Source organism: Penaeus monodon, chromosome 32 (assembly GCF_015228065.2).
Source record: "Penaeus monodon isolate SGIC_2016 chromosome 32, NSTDA_Pmon_1, whole genome shotgun sequence".
Lineage (NCBI taxonomy): Eukaryota > Metazoa > Arthropoda > Malacostraca > Decapoda > Penaeidae > Penaeus > Penaeus monodon.
Window position 1 is genome coordinate 31,614,250 of NC_051417.1, and position 206 is coordinate 31,614,455.

The following is a 206-nucleotide window of genomic DNA, read 5'->3' on the forward strand; positions in this document are numbered from 1 at the left end:
TCCGTCGCGCATCTCTCAGTGGCTGTTGACGGGAGAAGGGAGATAATTTGCAATTTCCGACCTTATGGACAACGCTTACAATCCCCCCACCCCACCCCACCCCCACCCTCTGTGACATTTTGGAGTTTATAACTTCGCGAGAAATTTGACTGTGTGATTTAAAAATCAAAACGTATGTGTGACTTTTTTTTTGCTTACCAGTCTCA

The 206-nt window shown here is 45.6% G+C and overlaps 1 protein-coding gene across 1 annotated transcript in view; it reads right to left on the reverse strand.

Moving 5' to 3' along the window:
- Positions 1 to 206, reverse strand: part of LOC119593817 (forkhead box protein B2-like) — a gene marked incomplete at its 5' end in the record, with an annotated part of 128,444 nt that overhangs the window by 41,300 nt on the left and 86,938 nt on the right.